Below are 19,507 nucleotides of genomic sequence, written 5' to 3'. Positions count from 1 at the left end.
AAGTTTGTGGAAATGTGAAACCAATGTAGGAGAATATAACATTAGATCTGGTAAAAGAAAATACAAACAAAAAAACATGTGTTTTCATGACCGTGATAAGTGTTTGTTGTTGTGGTCTATCCTCAAACAATAGCAGGGTATATTTTTGCTGTAATAGCTACTGTAAATTGGATACTGCAGTTAGATTAACAATCATTTAAGTTTTTTGCTCATATACTGTAAGACATTTCTTTGTCCCGGAATGTTGGCTGTTGTTTACAGTGTCATTCTAGTCACATTATCACATACTGAGCAACAACTGTCCCGGTTTAGGGACACAGATCCCGTAGAGAGAATTTCCAAAATCCTGAAAAATATATACAATTCAGAATGTATTCAGACTCCTTTTTCTCATCAATCCACGCACAATACCTCATAATGGCAAAGCGAAAAGTTTTTTTTAAATTTTGCAAATGTAAAAAAGTTATCAATAAATAAATAAATAAATTATTTACATAAGTATTCAGACAATTTGCTATGAGACTCAAAATTGAGCTCAGGTGCATCCTGTTTGCATTAATTATCCTGGAGATGCTTCTACAACTTGATTGCAGTCCACTTGTGGTAAATTCAATTAATTGGACATGATTTGGAAAGGCACACACCTGTCTTTATATGGTCCCACAGTTGACACTGCATGTCAGAGCAAAAACCAATCCATGAGGTCGAAGTAATTGTCCGTAGATCTAGGGAAGGGTACCAAAATATTTCTGCAGCAATGAAGGTCCCCAAGAACACAGTGACCTCCATCATACATAAATGGAAGAAGTTTGAAACCACCAAGACTCTTCCTTGATCTGGCTGCCCGGCCAAACTGAGCAATCAGGAGAGAAGGGCCTTGGTCACTGGGGCTTTGACCAAGAACCCAATGGGTATTCTGACAGAGCTCCAGAGTTCCTCTGTGGAGATGGGAGAACATTCCAGAAGGACAATCATCTCTGCAAAAAAGAAAAAGATGAACGGAGAAAAGTACAGACAGATCCTTGAGGGAAAACCTGCTCCAGCGCTCAGGACCACAGACTGGTGCAAAGGTTCACCTTCCAACAGGACAACGACCCTAAGCACACAGCCAAGACAACGCAGGAATGGCTTTGGGACAAGTCTCTGAATGTCCTTGAGTGGCCCAGCCAGAGCCCGGACTTGAACCTAATCGAACATCTCTGGAGAGACCTGAAAAGAGCTGTGCAGCAGCGCTCCCCATCCAACCTGACAGAGCTTGAGAGGATCTGCAGAGATGAAAGGGAGAAACAACCCAAATCTAAGTGTGCAAAGCTTATTGCGTCATACCCAAGAAGATTCGAGGCTGTAATCACTGCCAAAGGTGCTTCAACAAAGTACTGAGTAAAGGGTCTGAATACTTATGTAAATGTGATATTTCAGTTTTAGATTTATAAATGTGCAATTTAAAAATTAAAAATAAATAAAAATAAAAAGTTTTGAGTGTAAATTAATGAGAGGAGAAAAAGTATTTAATCCATTTTAGAATAATGCTGTAACGTAACAATGTGGAAAAAGTCAAGGGGTCTAAATACTTTCTGAATGCACTGTATACTGTATATACAAAAGAGTATATATATGATATCGTCTTTGTATCTCAAAATCATTGTAATGTGGTTAACTTTAAAAATCTAAATGAAAGTTATTCAAATCTAAAAGATCAAATTAAACCAGAAAGCTCCCTGATACCACGACAGACCTTAAAGAACTTCATGCAAACTACATATATATATATATATATATTTTTTAACTAGGCAAGTCAGTTATGAACAAATTCTTATTTTCAATGACGGCCCAGGAACAAAGGGTTAACTGCCTTGTTCAAGGGCAGAACAACATAATTTTTTCTTGTCAGCTCAGGGATTTGATCTTGCAACCTTTCGGTTACAAGTCCAACACTCTAACCACTAGGCTACCTGCATATACTGAGGCTGCATTTGTTGTAGCTGGGGATTTTAACAAAGCAAATTTGAGAAAAAGGATCCCGATTTCTATCAACATATCGACTGTAGTAAGCTCGCTGCCAAAACACTTAACCACTGTTACTCCAACTTTCGGGATGCCTATAAGGCTCTCCCCCTGACCTCCTTTCGGCAAATCTGACCATGACTCCATGTTGTTCCTCCCTTCCTATAGGCAGAAACTCAAACAGAAAGTACCCGTGCTAAGGACTATTCAACACTGGTCTGACCAATCAGAATCCACGCTTCAAGATTGTTTTGTTCACATGGACTGTGATATGTTTCAGCTTCCGAGAATATCATTGACTGAGTTCATTAGGGAGTGTAAAGGAGATGTTGTACCCACTCTGACTATTAAAACCTACCCTAACCAGAAACCGTGGATAGATGGCAGCATTTATGTAAAACTGAAAGCGCAAACCCTCGCATTTAACTATGGCAAGGTGACTGGGAATATGGCAGAATACAAACAGTGTAGTTATTTCCTCCGCAAGGCAATTAAACAGGCAAAACGTCAGTATAGAGACAAAGTGGAGTCGTAATTCAACGGCTCAGACACGAGACGTATGTGGCAGGGTCTACAGACAATCACGGACTACAAAAGGAAAACCAGCCACTTCGCAGACACCAACGTCTTGCTTCTAAACAAACTAAACTCTTTCTTTGCCCACTTTGAGGATAACACAGTGCCACCGATGCGGCCCACAACCAAGGACTGGGGGCTCTCCATCTCCATGGGCTCTCCATTTAGGTGTGTTAACCCTCGCAAGGCTGCCGGTCCAGACAGCATCCCTAGCCACTTCCACAGAGCATGCACGGACCAGCTGGCTGATGTGTTTACGGGCATATTCAATCTCTCCCTATCACATTCTGCTGTCCATACATACTTCATGATGGCCACCATTGTTCCTGTACCCTAGAAAGCAAAGGTAACTGAAATGAATGACTATCGCCCCGTAGCACTCATTTCTGTCATCATGAAGTGCTTTGAGAGACTAGTCAAGGTTCATATCACCTCTGCCTTACTTGTCACCCTAGACCCACTTCAATTTGCTTACCACCCCAATAGATCCACAGACAATGCAATCGCCATCACACTGCATACTGCCCTATCCCATCTAGACAAGAGGAATATGTATGTAGGAATGCTGTTTATTGACTATAGCTCAGCATTCAACACCATAGTACCCTCCAAGCTTATCATTAAGCTCGAGGCCCAGGATCTGAACCCCGCTTCGTGCCACTGGTTCCTGGACTTCCTGATGGGCCGCCCCCAGGTGGCGAAGGAAGGTAGGAAACAACACTTCCACTATGCTCATCCTCATTACTGGGGCCCCACATGGGTGCATGCTCAGTCCCCTCCTGTACTCCCTGTTCACCCATGACTGCGTGGCCAAGCACACCTCCAACTCAATCATCAAGTTTGCAGATGACACAACAGTGGTAGGCTTGATTACCAACAATGTCGAGACCGCCTACAAGGAGGAGGTGAGGGTTCTGGGAGTGTGGTGCCAGGAAAAGAACCTCTCGCTCAACGTCAACAAAACAAAGGAGATGATAGTGGACTTCAGGAAACAACAGAGGGAGCACTCCCTTATCTAAATTGACGGGAAGGTGGAAAGCTTCAAGTTCCTCTGCATCCTCATTTACAGATGCACAATCGAGAGCATCCTGTCAGGCTGCATCAGTACTTGGTACAGCAACTGCACCGCCCGCAACCCCAGGGCTCTCCAGAGGGTGGTGCGGTCTGCCCAATGCATCACGGGGGCAAACTACCTGCCCTCTAGGACACCTACAGCACCTGATGTCACAGGAAGGCCAAAAAGATAATCAAGGACAGTAACCAGCCGAGCGACTTCCTGTTCACCCCACTATCATCCAGAAGGTGAGGTCAGTACATGTGAATCAAAGCTGGGACCGAGAGACTGAAAAACAGCTCAAGGCCATCAGACTGTTAAATAGTCATCACTAGCACATAGAGGCTGCTGCCTATATACATAGACTTGAAATCACTGGCCACTTTAATAAATGGAACATTAGTCACTTTAATAATGTCTACATATCTTGCATTACCCATCTCACATGTATATACTGTATCCTATACTGTACTATTCTACTGTATCTTATTCTATGCCGCTCTGACATTGCCCGTCCATATATTTTTACATTCCTAATTCCATTCCTTTACTAGATGTGTGTATTGGGTATATGTTCTGTAATTGTTAAATATTACTTGTTAGATATTACTGCACTGTCAGAGCTAGAAGCACAAGCGTTTCGCTACCCCCGGAATAACATCTGCTAAACACGTGTATGTGACCAATACAATTGTATTTCCTTAGATTTGATTTATTTGATTTGATCATGGGAAAAGACTGCACTTGACCATTGCACTTGAATCATTCCAACTGTGACTAAATAGTCCCACTACTCTACGAAACCACACACTACTGCAGAAACTTTTATATTTCCGGCCGCAAATGATATGGTGAAAACGATGTGTGGGGAGGCAGAGGCACAGAAACTCACATCAATACCTTTGTCAGATAACACTGTTAAATGAAGAATGTATGCTATTTCTAGGAATCAAGAGAACTGACAGAACGACTCAAACTCCCCAGCTTATGCTCTCCAACTGGACGTTAGCTGTGATGGCCGAGATGCCCTGCATTGACATTTGATCACTATACATGTCTGGGATGCTATTTACGAGGACATATTGTTCTGTCTCACGATTCCCGAGCATGAAATTGAACATAGGTTGTTTAGTGTACTGTGTGGCTATATTGACGGAAACCAGATTAGAACGGTGGGCTTTTGCACAGATGAGGTTCCATCTATGGTGGGACGGCTGGCAGGCCCTTGCACTTTGGCTATGATTGAGTCTATGATTGAGTCTCCCTCTGCCATATGGATGTATTGTAAACTCAGCAAAAAAAGAAACGTCCCTTTTTCAGGACACTGTCTTTCAAAGATAATTCGTAAAAATCCCCAAAACTTCACAGATCTTCATTGTAAAGGGTTTAGACACTAACAGCTTACAGACGGTTGGCAATTAAGGTCACAGTTATGAAACTTTAGGACACTAAAGAGGCCTTTCTACTGACACTGAGAAACACCAAAAGAAAGCTGTCCAGAATCCCAGCTCATCTGCGTGAACGTGCCTTAGGCATGCTGCAAGGAGGCATGAGGACTGCTGATGTGGCCAGGACAATAAATCATACTGTGAGACGCCTAAGACAGCACTACAGGGAGACAGGACGGACAGCTGATCATCCTCACAGTGGCAGACTACGTGTAACAACACCTGCACAGGATCGGTACATCCAAACATCACACCTGCGGGACAGGTACAGGATGGTAACAACAACTGCCCGTGTTACACCAGGAACGCACAATCCTTCCGTCAGTGCTCAGACTGTCCGCAAAAGGCTGAGATAGGCTGGACTGAGGGCTTATAGGCCTGTTGTAAAGCAGGTCCTCACCAGACATCACCGGAAACAACGTCGCCCATGGGCACAAACCCACTGTCGCTGGACCAGACAGGACTGGCAAAAAGTGCTCTTCTCTGACGAGTCGCGGTTTTGTCTCACCAGGGGTGATGGTCGGATTCGCGTTTATCATCGAAGGAATGAGCGTTACACCGAGGCCTGCACTCTGGAACGGGATCGATTTGGAGGTGGAGGGTCCGTCATGGTCTGAGGTGGTGTGTCACAGCATCATTGGACTAAGCTTGTTGTCATTGCAGGCAATATCAACGCTGTGCGTTACAGGGAAAACATCCTCCTTCCTCATGTGGTACCCTTCCTGCAGGCTCATCCTGGCATGACCCTCCAGCTTGACAATGCCACCAGCCATACTGCTCGTTCTGTGCGTGATTTCCTGCAAGACAGGAATGTCAGTGTTCTGCCATGGCCAGCGAAGAGCACGGATCTCAATCCCATTGAGCACGTCTGGAACCTGTTGGATCGGAGGGTGAGGGCTAGGGCCATTTCCCCCAGAAATGTCCGGGAACTTGCAGGTGCCTTGATGGAAGAGTTAGGTAACATCTCATAGCAAGAACTGGCAAATCTGGTGCAGTCCATGAGGAGGAGATGCACTGCAGTAAAGCAGCTGATGGCCACACCAGATACTAACAGTTACTTTTGATTTTGACCCCCTCCCCCTTTGTTCAGGGACACATTATTCCATTTCTGTTAGTCACATGTCTGTGGAACTTGTTCAGTTTATGTCTCAGTTGTTGAATCATGTTATGTTCATACAAATATTTACACATGTTACATTTGCTGAAAATAAACGCAGTTGACAGTGAGAGGACATTTCTTTTTTTGCTGAGTTTATGATACACCGAGAGCAACTGGAGATACACTGCAGCATGGAACTTCGATTGTAAACTACATCAAACCACATCCTCTGCATGCATGCCTGTTTGCAAAACTATGTGGAGACATAGTGCATGACAATTTCACACCAAATCTTGGTGGTTATCAAGGGGGAATGTGTGCTTAGGGTTGTTGTCCTGTTGGAAAAGTGAACCTTCGCCCCATTATGAGATCCTTTTCATGATGTATCTCTCTGTACTTCGCTCCGTTCATCTTTCCCTCGATCCTGACTAGTCTCCCAGTTCATGCCGCTGAAAAAAACAGCATGATGCTGCCACCACCATGCTTCACCAATGGGATCGTGCCAGGTTTCCTCCAGACATGAATCTTTACATGCAGGTCAAAGAGTTCAACCTTGCTTTCATCAGACCAGAGAATGTTGTTTCTAATCATCTGAGAGTCCTTTAGGTGCCTTTTGGCAAACTCCAAGCGGGCTGTCATGTGCCTTTTACTGAAGAGTGGCCTCCGTCTGGCCACTCTACCATAAAGGCCTGATTGTATGGTTGTCCTTCAAGAAGCTCCTCCCATCTCCAAAGAGGAACTCGGAGGAACTAATTTACATAGTTGAATGTGCTGACAACAAAATCACACAAAAATTATCAATGGAAATCAAATTTATCAACCCATGGAGGTCTGGATTTGGAGTCACACTCAAAATTAAAGTGGAAAACCACACTACAGGCTGATCCAACTTTGATGTAATCTCCTTAAAACAAGTCAAAATGAGGCTCAGTAGTGTGTGTGGCCTCCACGTGCCTGTATGACCTCCCTACAACGCCTGGGCATGCTCCTGATGAGGTGGCGGATGGTCTCCTGAGGGATCTCCTTCCAGACCTAGACTAAAGCATCCGCCAACTCCTGGACAGTCTGTGGTGCAATGTGGCGTTGGTGGATGTAGTGAGACATGATGTCCCAGATGTGCTCAATTGGATTCAGGTCTGGGAAACGGGCGGGCCAGTCCATAGCATCAATGCTTTCCTCTTGCAGGAACTGCTGACACACTCCAGCCACATGAGGTCTAGCATTGTCTTGCATTAGGAGGAACCCAGGGCCAACCGCACCAGCATATAGTCTCACAAGGGGTCTGAGGATCTCATCTCGGTACCTAATGGCAGTCAGGCTACCTCTGGCGAGCATATGGAGGGCTCTGCGCCCCCCAAAGAAATGCCACCCCACACCATGACTGACCCACCGCCAAACCGGTCATGCTGGAGGATGTTGCAGGCAGCAGAACGTTCTCCACGGCATCTCCAGACTCTGTCACGTCTGTCACGTGTGCTCAGTGTGAACCTGCTTTCATCTGTGAAGAGCACAGGGCGCCAGTGGCGAATTTGGAAATCTTGGTGTTCTCTGGCAAATGCCAAACGTCCTGTACGGTGTTGGGCTGTAAGCATAACCCCCACCTGTGGATGTCGGGCCCTCATACCACCCTCATGGTGTCTGTTTCTGACCGTTTGAGCAGACACATGCACATTTGTGGCCTGCTGGAGGTCATTTGGCAGGGCTCTGGCAGTCCTCCTCCTGCTCCTCCTTGCACAAAGGCGGAGGTAGCGGTCCTGCTGCTGGGTTGTTGCCCTCCTACGGCCTCCTCCACGTCTCCTGATGTACTGGCCTGTCTCCTGGTAGCGCCTCCATGCTCTGGACACTACGCTGACAGACACAGCAAACCTTCTTGCCACAGCTCGCATTGATGTGCCATCCTGGATGAGCTGCACTACCTGAGCCACTTGTGTGGGTTGTAGACTCCATCTCATGCTACCACTAGAGTGAAAGCACCGCCAGCATTCAAAAGTGACCAAAACATCAGCCAGGAAGCATAGGAACTGAGAAGTGGTCTGTGGTTACCACCTGCAGAACCACTCTTTTATTGGGAGTGTCTTGCTAATTGCCTATAATTTCCACCTGTTGTCTATTCCATTTGCACAACAGCATGTGAAATGTATTGTCAATCAGTGTTGCTTCCTAAATGGACAGTTTGATTTCACAGAAGTGTGATTGACTTGGAGTTACATTGTGTTGTATAAGTGTTCCCTTAATTCTTTGGAGCAGTGTAATTCAGAGCTCATCTATAAAATAGACCTTGGTCTCAGTATGACTCCCTGATATAATAAAGGACAAATTAAATTAAATATATTGTGCCAGTGCTTAGCTAGCTACATTAATCTCTCCTTCCAGACTCATATCAAACATCTACAATCGAAAATCAAATCAAGAGTCGGCTTTCTATTCCGGAACAAAGCCTCCTTCACTCACGCCGCCAAACTTACCCTAGTAAAACTGACTATCCTACCGATCCTCGACTTCGGTGATGTCATCTACAAAATTGCTTCCAACACTCTACTCAGCAAACTGGATGCAGTTTATCACAGTGCCATCCGTTTTGTCACTAAAGCACCTTATACCACCCACCACTGCGACCTTTATGCTCTAGTCGGCTGGCCCTCGCTACATATTCGTCGCCAGACCCACTGGCTCCAGGTCATCTACAAGTCCATGCTAGGTAAAGCTCTGCCTTATCTCAGTTCACTGGTCACGATGGCAACACCCATCCGTAGCATTCGCTCCAGCAGGTGTATCTCACTGATCATCCCTAAAGCCAACACCTCATTTGGCCACCTTTCGTTCCAGTTCTCTGCTGCCTGTGACTGGAACGAATTGCAAAAATCTCTGAAGTTGGAGACTTTTATCTCCCTCACCAACTTCAAACATCTGCTATCTGAGCAGCTAACCAATCGCTGCAGCTGTACATAGTCTATCGGTAAATAGCCCACCCATTTTTACCTACCTCATCCCCATACTGTTTTTATTTATTTACCTTTCTGCTCTTTTGCACACCAATATCTCTACCTGTACATGACCATCTGATCATTTATTACTCCAGTGTTAATCTGAAAAATTTTAATCATTCGCCTACCTCCTCATGCCTTTTGCACACAATGTATATAGACTCTCTTTTTTTTCTTTTCTACTGTGTTATTGACTTGTTAATTGTTTACTCCATGTGTAACTCTGTGTTGTCTGTTCACATTGCTATGCTTTATCTTGGCCAGGTCGCAGTTGCAAATGAGAACTTGTTCTCAACTAGCCTACCTGGTTAAATAAAGGTAAAAGAAAAAAAGAAAAAAAGAAAAAAATATAGAAAAATGGGGAAATGCTAGCTAGCTGGCTTTACCACCCCGTGTTAGTACATTTTGCTAATAATTATTGCTTTGAGTCTGAAATTAGGAATTTAATTTGAATGGCTTGAATATGAATCTTTGTCAAATCCTTTAAAGAAAAGTAAAACTGAAAAATGGTCTCATGTCTCCTTATTTCTCCAGCTTAGCCTATTGTCTGCAAAGGTTGTTACATTGTAACTACAAAGTAATTCAACATTTCACTTCACTTTACATTGTTGCTTAATACTGGTTAAGTGCATTGTAAATACATGTTTATCCCTTGTAAAAACATTGTAATTACAGAGTTGGTTGTTAAAGATTGTTTCATTGTAAGTTCAATGTAACTAAAAGGCTATACCTAATGTTCTCCGGTCTCATAAGTTATCCTGGTTAGTCTATTGTCTGCAAAGGTTGTTACGTTGTTACTACATAGTAATTATAAGGCTGTACCCTACTCACTACTGGGTTTCACTTTACGTTAAGTTGCTTGCTCCCGTGTTGGTACATGATAATTACAAGTATATCAATGTAATTACGTTGTTATTTTATTACACTTTATTCGGTATAGCCTTTGAGCCAGGTCGTAACATAGAAATAAACAAATAGAAAATGACCGGTGTGCCTTGTTATAATTGTTGTTACCAGGTCCTAGCTTATTTTTTTCAACCCTGGTATTACATGTGGTTTCGATGGTAGTGGCACCTTGTAGTTTGATGAAACAAGGTCATATTTTGTTTCACTTTCAAACATGTAATTACAAAACTTTTGTTACATAGTGGCACAATAAAATGTGTAATAACATCAGTTATTTACACATGTGGAATAACCTTCAGCAAGTGAATGTGTAATTAAACATTCTTTGTTCCAAATCTGTAGTAACTGATAGTGCTACAACCTTATTACCATGTAATAACATCGTAACATTTATGTAACTATGTTGTTACTACAGTTATTACTGTTTCGTTACATAATAATAGGGGAAACGTAATGTAAGTGTTACAGAAATTTAGATGGATAATTCCGAATTAAAAAGTGAACTTGGAGCAAGAGGAAAAGACAGGCTGTATTTACATTAAATATTTATTTGTGTTTTTTATTTATTAAGTTTAACCAAATGGGAAACGTAAGTTGAGTATTGAAAGCAATAGCTTTGGTAATTATCAAATAAAGTTAGCATTGAATCACATGTTAGGTTTCAACAAATTTCGAATTTTTCATTTGAGAACTACTTGTAACCAATTTAAGTATATTTTTTTAGGTTGATCCAAAGAGTAATTTTTTACAGTGTAGGAATATGGGACCAAATCCAAAACTTATGAATAATTCCCATCTCTGAATGTAGACAATTAACTAGTTGCCGTTACATAATTCCCAATTCTATTTTCATGTAAACGTCATTCTAGTCAATGTTTCCATCAAAGCTATCATGACTAGTAGCAGTGCGTAGGTACAGTCACTCTGGAAGCCAAGCCAGTAAAAAAATCCATATTACAACCTATGTTGTGATAATACATCATCAAATCAACCACTATACAGTATATGCTTTGTTGGATACACTGAAAAATAACTTAAAGACACCAAAAACTAAAGTGGCCATCAAAAACACAGAGAGGCTGCTGCCTACATACAGTAAAGACTCAAACCATTGACCACTTTAATAAATGGTTCACTAGTCACTTTAAATAATGCCACTTTAATAATGTTTACATATCTTACATTACTCAACTCATATGTATCTTATACCATCTATTGCACCTTGCCTATGCCGCTCGGTCATCGCTCATCCATATATTTATATGTACATGTTCTTATTCCATCCCTTTAGATTTATGTGTATTAGGACGTTGTTGTGGAATTGTTAGATTACTTGTTAGATTTTACGGCACTGTCGGAACTAGAAGCACAAGCATTTCGCTACACTCACATTTAATATCTGCCAACCATGTGTATGTGACCAATCAAATTTGATTTGAACTATTTAGTCCAATCAATGTTTCTAAATATTATGTGGCTTTCCAGGGTACTGATTTATGTGTGTGTGTGTGTGTGTGTGTGCGTGCATGCGTGCGTGCGTGCGCACGTCCGTGGCAATGGGGCAAACAAAACCTTTTTTTTTTGGCATGCCAGCAAAGCCACTATACAACATTGTATTATTTTATTAGACCTCTGTGGTCTAAAAAGGAAGGAAAATACAATTGCAAGGATCCACTTTTCTAGACAGTATACTGACACACAGACATGCATTGCATTGCGCAAACAAAACAACCTTCACAATATCAACTGGAATTACTTCGGTCTATTACTTGAATGGGAAGACACTGTCTCTGGCAAACATGGTTACAGACCCAACAACATATAGTATCCCCTCCTCATGAAGAAAAGCACAAGCTAATTATAATACACAACGTAAGCAAAACAATGATATCATTTTCAACATTGCTTAAAATGATGAATAACTACCAATGAGATAGACCTATATAAGCAACATAACAATTGTGTCACGACTTCCGCCGAAGTTGGTGCCTCTCCTTGATCGGGCGGCGTTCGGCGGTCGACGTCACTGGCTTTCTAGCCTCCACCGATCTACGTTTCTTTTTCCATTTGTTTTGTCTTGATTGTACACACCTGGTTTCCATTACGTTATAATTTATTCCCTATTTAACCCTCTGGTTCCCACATGGTTTTGTGCGTGTTTGTTCTTTGTTAAATGGTCGCTCTTTTGTGTCGAGCTGGAATATTTTCCCCCGTATGGAAGTCGTTTGTGAATTTTTAGAGTAAAGTATGTTTTTACTCAGTTCTGTGTCCTGCGCCTGACTCCGTCCTAAGCGCTGCACACTGACACTTGAAAAATTGAGCTGGACAAACTATTGCATAAGGGATCTATGAGTGTCACGCCCTGACCTTAGTATTCTGTTTTCTTTATTATTTTGGTTAGGTCAGGGTGTGACATGGGTGATATGTGTGTTTGTCTTTTTCTAGGGTGTTTGTACTGTCTAGGGGTTTTTGTAGATTTATGGGGTTGTTTTCATCTAGGTGTTTATGTTGGTCTATGGTTGCCTGATTGGTTCTCAATTAGAGGCAGGTGTTTATCGTTGTCTCTGATTGGGAACCATATTGAGGCAGCCATCTTCAATGGGTATTACGTGGGTTATTGTCTATGTTATGTTGCACGTTAGCACATTGTTTATATAGTGGTCACGGTCGTCTTATTCGGTTTTTTGTTTAAGTGTTCTTCATTGAATAAAGAAGAATGTATTCTAACCATGCTGCGCTTTGGTCTACTCCATACGACGATCGTGACAGAATAACCACCAACAATGGACCAAGCAGCGTGGTAACAGACAGCAGCAGCAATCAAAGGACTTCTGGACTTGGGAGGAGATTCTGGACGGCAAAGGACCATGGGCACAGCCAGGGGAATATCGCTGACCCAAAGCAGAGCTGGAGGCAGCGAAAGCAGTGAGGCGTCGGTATGAGGAGGCAGCACGGCGGCGTGGCTGGAAACCCGAGTGGCAGCCCCAAAAATGTCTTTGGGGACGGCACACGGGGAGTGTTGCAAAGTCGGGTAGGAGACCTGCGCCAGCTCCCTGTGCTTACTGTGGAGAGAGAGGGCGTTGTACCGCGCAGGAACCGTGTTATGCGGTGGAGGGCACGGTGGCCCCGGTGCGTGTGCATTGCCCGGTGCGGTACATTCCAGCTCCTCGTATCGGCCGGGCTAGAGTGGGCATCGAGCCAGGTGCCATGAAGCCGGCTCTACGCATCTGGTCTCCAGTGTGTCTCCTCGGACCAGCCTTACGCATGGTGCCCCCGGTTCACCTGCACAGCCCAGTGCGGGCTATTCCACCTCGCCGCACTGGCCTGGCTACGGGGAGCATTCAACCAGGTAAGGTTGGGCAGGCTCGGTGCTCCAGATCTCCAGTGCGCCTTCTCGGTCCGGTCTATCCAGTGCCATCTCCACGCACCAGCCCTCCGGTGGCAGCCCCCCGCACCGGGCTTCCTGTGCATCGCCAGAGCCCAGTTCTCCCTGTTCCTGCTCCCCGCACTCGCCCTGAGGTGCGTGTCCTCGGACCAGTACCACCAGTGCCAGCACCACGCACCAGGCCTACAGTGTGCCTTGTCTGTCCTGAGCTGCTAGAGTCTCCCGTCTGTCCTGAGCTGCTATAGAGTCTCCCGTCTGTCCTGAGCTGCTATAGAGTCTCCCGTCTGTCCTGAGCTGCTATAGAGTCTCCCGTCTGTCCTGAGCTGCTAGAGTCTCCCGTCTGTCCTGAGCTGCTAGAGTCTCCCGTCTGTCCTGAGCTGCTAGAGTCTCCCGTCTGTCCTGAGCCGTCAGAGCCGCCAGTCTGTCCTGATCCGTCAGAGCCGCCAGTCTGTCCTGAGCCGTCAGTCAGCCAGGACCTGCCAGAGCCGTCAGTCAGCCAGGACCTGCCAGAGCCGTCAGCCAGCAAGGAGCTGCCAGAGCCGTCAGTTAGCCAGGACCTGCCAGAGCCGTCAGCCAGCCAGGAGCTGCCAGAGCCATCAGCCAGCCAGGAGCTGCCAGAGCCGTCAGCCAGCCAGGAGCTGCCAGAGCCATCAGCCAGCGAGGGTCGCCGTTCCTAGGAGGCCACAAAAGCGGACTAAGACCATGGTGGAGTGGGGTCCACGTCCAGCACCCTTCATTAAATAAAGAAGAATGTATTCTAACCATGAGCAAGTAGTCGATATATATATATATTTGTTCAGCGCTTTTGAAATGGACAGCAACAAAATTCAGAACATGGGTCATTCTTACAGTATTCTCCCTGTACACCAAGTTAGAACTGTAGGATAAATAAAGGGGACATATAAGCAGACAATGAAAGCTCTTACAACATTCAATGATGACATTTCTCTAAAACAGGCTATAGGCTACATTTGCACCGCCAAGTCAGAACAGTAGGCTAAGGTCTGAGGGGGAGAGGGACCAAATTATTAGGGTGAGACACATGGGCTACTAACAGCTTACTACACAACATACACATAGTATTACTTTCTTAGCTACAGTATACATATCTCCCTGGCATATTACATCATTTATACAGCAGTATACAAGACATACAAGGATTTATGATGCTTTCAAGACAACTTGGAACTCAGAAAAAATGGTCGAATCATGACGTCAGTGATCTTCAGGTCGGAGCTCTAGAAAGAGGCTTGAGTTCCCGACTTGGAATTCCGAATTGGGTGACCATTAAATGTATTTTTCCAGTCTGAGTTCCCAGTTGTCTTGAACACACTGAAGTCTGAGATTTCCCGGTCACGAGTTTCCAGTTGTTTTGAACGCAGCAGAACTAATGCTGGATTGACAGCATGGCCAATGTATTCAACCTTTTCTGGCCCATGGTGTTGCGTGTGAATATTTATCCTTTAAGCTTGGAAAAGAGACCCTTAAACCCAGGTGGACCTCACACCCTCTCCACCAAATAACGGGCAGGGGAAGCAAAATAGTGATTGCTTTGTGACGCTCGCAGTTAGCCACTGATTACTTCCAAACCACTCATTGTTGAATTTGTGATTTTCGACGTGTTGTGTAATGTTTATGTCCAATGGACGATGAGCACCGATACGCTTTATCTATAATTTCTCTTCGTATAACAAGGATTCAAAAGGATTTGCCAGTAGATTGTCGACAAGATTCATGATGATGACTGTTTGTCTAGCTTGGTAGCTAAGATTGTGACAGTATGATGTTGACATGATCAGTCCACTCAAAGTTTAGTCTGTGGTAAATAACCTTGAGCCTTATTGGATGGTCATTTCTAATGTAAATCTATGGCAGCACCCAAGGGGGCTTGAACTGCTTAGCTCGCCCTGTAGATTCTGTGGTGACGTGGTGTCCTGATGAGTGCCAGAACACTGAGCTAATCACAGCGCAACTAGAGAAGATTACCAATGCCTGCCCTCTGTATTGTCATTGGCTGCCCCTCCACTACAGAAAGCACTGAGCTAGGCTGAAACACCTGCATTTTGGAGCTGCCTTATTCGAGAAAGATACCATGTTTGTATGTGGCTTTAATAACTAAAGGATTTTTTTTTTTTGCAAACTGATATGTGACACGAATTAATGCCAAATTAACAAGAAAAACAGGCAAAAATAAATAAATGACAAAAGTGTATGTACACTACCGTTCAAAAGTTTGGGGTCACTTAGAAATGTCCTTGTTCTTGAAAGAAAAGCACATTTTTTGTCCATTAAAATAACATCAAATTGATCAGAAATACAGTTTAGACATTGTTAATGTTGTGAATTATTATTGAAGCTGGAAATGGGTAAATTTTAATGGAATACCGACATAGGTGTACAGAGGCCCATTATCAGCAACCATCACTCCTGTGTTCCAATGGAACACAATGTTCCATTTGTGTTAGCTAATCCAAGTTTAGCATTTTAATAGGCTTAATTAGATCATTAGAAAACCCTTTAGCAATTATGTTAGCATAGCTGAAAACTGTTGTTCTGATTAAAGAATAAATAAAACTGGCCTTCTTTAGACTAGTTGAGTATCTGGAGCATCAGCATTTGTGGGTTCGATTACAGGCTCAAAATGGCTAGAAACAAAGAACACCCGTCTCAATGTCGACGGTGAAGAGGCGACTCCGGGATGCTGGCCTTTTAGGCAGAGTTCCAATTTCTCGGGTGAGATTCAGCCACTTGCCAATTGACGGAAAATTATGAAAACACAGAGGGAGAAGAAAGAAATTATTTTATCATTTTATTGTTCCAATATTTGGGGAATATTTGGGGACCCTTGGCACCCATGAATACACACCACTGATCATGACTTGTGCCAAGTAATACTGAGCTACTTCCAATGGAGAATTTCCCAGTGAGAATTAAGCTTCAGTCATGCGTTGAATGGAACAATTTAGTTTTGCTTAATAATGCTTTTAGAACAGTGGGAACATGGGAAGGGAGAGTCGTTGCTGCTTTACTGCAGAACCCAATGGATTCACTACTCAAATCACTCAGCATTAATATGCAACACCCTTTAAAACGTCCATTATTACCCTGTAGGCTAAACCAGCGTATAGGAATGTATCAGATAAAAGAAACCACCTTAAAAGCCTTGTGGGAGATGAATGAGGATCATTTAATAGTGAGCTTTAGGAAATGAAAAGAGCTCTATGAAATGATTGGAAATTATTACTTTTTTAGTCCCCTCATTGTGCGCTATACTCTTATGAAAGGCCAGGAATTTCTGTCACTTGTTATTTTGTATATCGGCTCCCTAGAGGACCTGGCGGTGGTCTAATCCTGGTTCTGAGGGTCTGTAATGTCTGGTGGATTTCATTTCTCGTCCTGTTTATCTGCTTATCTGAGGCATTGTAATTCGATGGGAGTCACCCCACCTGGAGTCACCCCACTTTCTTTCTTTACCTTTTTTCTTGTATGGTCTGAAAAACAGCCACGTCTCGGCTTTTCAGGACCACGGCAATGACTATGAACCATTCTGGGGTGAGTCAGTCTTGCAAAGAGTCCATAGAGGACTGTAATGACATTCATAAGCTTTCTCTTCCTCTGTCTCTCCAACTAGCCACTGAAACCCTATTTCCCACAGGACTGACAGAATGCCAAAGTGCCTCGGCTGCAACGTTTGGGGATCTGTGGGTGGTTGGTGGTTACAACAATTGGTGCTGAGCTTTTGCCCTATAGTGCTGTATGGGAGCCATCACAATTCAGTGAAGCAAAAGCAGTTTGTCTAAAAAAGCTATTTGCCATGCAATATTTATGTATTTATTATATAATCATACAAGCGCAGTTATATGAGGTGCAACGGTTCCTTATCCAGTGTGCCAAAACTGGATGAAATAAATAAATTAATCATTAAACATGAATCCCCACATTTATCTTGACAGTTATTTACAATGACAAGAAAAATACAACAATATGCTATACAGTATGTCACACTCGCTTGTCTGTCACATGAGAATTTGAAAATCCCCCTCTCCTCCCCCCTGTCTCCAAAAAGAAGATGGACATGTCACCATAAAAACATCCTGTTTCTCCCAGATCAGTCTTGGAAGCACAAACAGCACCCCATTAAGCCCTAGCCAACATATAATCACTGTGCAATCGGCCCAATCACCATGCTAGCTACGCCAGCCCCATATCAGCCTGCATGCTGTACACAGAGCACTGAACAGGCCTGCAGCACAATCAGATCTCCATCCTCATCATGAGCAAACCAGCAACCCACTGGCACTTTTAATTTGATTGGGCAAATGGTGTGTTAATGGGCCACATTAGGAGTTAGTTGGGAATGAGTGAACAGCAGAAACCTAATGCAAAGTGTACTATGAAAGATTTTGGAGACAAGTCTTTTTTAAACCTCCCACTTCGGGTTGGATGTGTCAATGTGTAATTTATGCATGCATAATCTATGAGCAGAATTACTGTCTTTCCTCAATTTGACAGTTTTCTGGAAGCTGTGCGGCGCCATTTTCCCAAAATGTTACCCCACGTGGCCCTTACAAAATTAACCATGGTAGAAAAATTTACAAAATACCATGGTTTTGTACTAGGAGCATGTAGTGAAAAGTTAAAGCATAGTAGTTACTTACAATGTATAATGATGGTCTGTGTCCCAATGTTTTTTCAGGTAATTTGACCAAAAATGTAGTAATTTATGGTACTCACATAATGCAACATTGACTACCTGCTCTGCAATGGAAAATAGTAGTCCTAATGGAAAATAGTAGTCCTAGTACCCTCTTAAACCCCTTTAGCTCATAGTGAAAAACCACAACACACATTATCTTGTAAGTGTATTGTATATACCCTCTTAAACCTTGGTGCCTGGATAGGGTATGGTGAGAAGAATGAATGGGGTCTGAAACCTGAGGATTTACATTAGTTAATCTGGTGCATCTCTCTTCAAGTTTTCAGTTCTCTCTCTCATTCAACTGACTTGGCTACTCTTATACAAATCTAAATAGCCAACATACTAAAAAGCTATTTGTAAAAAGGTATCATTTATAATCTTATCTCATAAAAACATTTTCATTATGTAATTCTCAACATTTCCCTAAAAAGAGCAAGTTACAATGTTTCCCTTTGTTTACACTCCGGTGGATGTTTGTTGATCCTGCTGCCATGACTGCGACAGGCTAACTTGACTGGAGCTAACTTTAGCCAACGTTAGCTTCTATGCTAACAGACATTCATAAATTAATTAAACTATCATAAAAAACTAACAACAATTATATCATTACACTCCACTTAACTTGGTGTTTAATATTTAATGCTTTGTAACTACTTACCGTGATGATAACGTTTAAAATATTTTGTTTATCTGCTGCTTCTGGTGGCTCTCTCATTCAACTGACTCACTGACTAGGCAGGCTAGCGCGAGAGCGCATGTCGCAACCACTCAAGTTAGCGGCTCCCTCTGTGGGCCAATACAAGCACAACACCTCTTAACTATAAATACTGTAACATTCTCCCACATTTCTGGTTGGCAACATGAACATTTTTTTTTACTATTATTAAAGAAAGTATTACTCCTTTTTCAAAGCAACTATTTCCCTTTTTCTTTGATGTTACAGACAAACTAGGACCAACAATAGAAGCCTGCCTCTGACTTCAGAAACTTGCCCGTACTGGTATATGGAGGGGGGGGGTGCTTATTTATTTAATGCATTATACTGTCATTGTACTATTGTAATGCACAATTAATAAAGATGGTACCATATAATAATTTTTGGTACCATTCACATAATTGTGTGTTACCATGGTAGAATGTATAATGCCGTTTAAAAACATGGTATTTCCATGAGCCACATGTATACAATGGTATAAATTAGGCAATACCATGGTATTATTTAGGTGCACAGCAGTAACATCATACTTCAAAGCTAAAACCATGGTACATTTCCATGATCGTGGTATGTGAAAGTACCATGGTATGAATGAAAGTACCATCAAGCCAATAAGCGTCAGTGCCTTGCCATTTGA

This window comes from Oncorhynchus kisutch, linkage group LG11 (assembly GCF_002021735.2).
Source record: "Oncorhynchus kisutch isolate 150728-3 linkage group LG11, Okis_V2, whole genome shotgun sequence".
Taxonomy (NCBI): domain Eukaryota; kingdom Metazoa; phylum Chordata; class Actinopteri; order Salmoniformes; family Salmonidae; genus Oncorhynchus; species Oncorhynchus kisutch.
The sequence above is the reverse complement of the archived record's forward strand: the minus strand, read 5'-3'. Positions refer to the sequence as shown.